The following is a 1192-nucleotide window of genomic DNA, read 5'->3' on the forward strand; positions in this document are numbered from 1 at the left end:
CCGGTGTGCTTTTCATTGATGAGTGAAAATGATTGAGAAAATCGCCCATGCTGTCCATATATATTTTTTTCATTTTATTGATTGTTTTTTTCATGCTTTATTCCTCCACTAATGTATAAAATGTAGTTATCAGGTTGACCGAAACTGCGTACTAATCTTCCCGCTGAGTTACCGAACCCTTGTTGTGTAGAACATGTTGTGTAAGGAGCAGAGCGTTTTCTTAGTCATTATCTCAGTTGGACGGCCGCAACCTCTCTTCCGAATAACTGCCATGAAAGCCAGGATACGGTATACGGTGGATATCGACACATTTTCACCATTTTCACACTTGAAATGGTCCACTGTGTACTTTTTTCCACGATCGTTGTCTGCTTGGAAGAGCTGTACAATGCGGGCGCGCAGTTCCTCCCGTTTCGATAACATTTTAACATGACTGAACATGCGAGAGTGAAATAGAGAGTGTGAAAATTTTCTGCAGGGAGTAACGATTCATTCACCTAAGGTCAGAGCTGTCATTCACACACTCATTGCGCTCAGTGTGTTAATTTTACGTCAAGGCACAATGAGGACGGTACCTACACATTTTGACAACCAACAGGCACATAGAAAAAGAGCGAAAACGAAATAACTATGAAAGATATCACCAAGTGAGAAATATTTCAAGAGAGGAAGAACGTAAACAACACTTTGTGCAACTTTTTGTGACACATTGTGTGAGAACAAAGAGCTTCAATTTGAGCAGTTGCGTTGTGGGTAAAAAAAATAGCTGAGAAAAGGAACCAAGAAATTGTTTTTTTCGAAATTTTTCAGCTGAAAGTAATGGATTTCGGGAAATAGAAGAAGAAGTTGAGAAGGAGAGGGAAGTAGACTAATGTACAAGGGCCGTATACACTTTTGAGAATTCATTTCTTAGGACATATTATGCACGTTTAGACATGTTACTTCCCCGGTATTCATATACAAGCACTACATGCATTCACTACTGATACTGTTCATTAGGGTGGTAATGACTTCTATGGCAAAAAGTTGTCCTTCGTCGCATTTAGATGTTTGCTCGGTCGAAAGGTGAAACTTTGACCGCTTTAAGCCATCTTTTACTGGAGTCCGATTGAGCTGAAATTGAAAACATTTTATGAGTAGACGAAACTGTTGAGCTTTATTGCTAAACGAACTTGAAGGTCTCGTTTTCCTA

Source organism: Wyeomyia smithii, chromosome 3, assembly GCF_029784165.1.
Source record: "Wyeomyia smithii strain HCP4-BCI-WySm-NY-G18 chromosome 3, ASM2978416v1, whole genome shotgun sequence".
Taxonomy (NCBI): Eukaryota; Metazoa; Arthropoda; class Insecta; order Diptera; family Culicidae; genus Wyeomyia; species Wyeomyia smithii.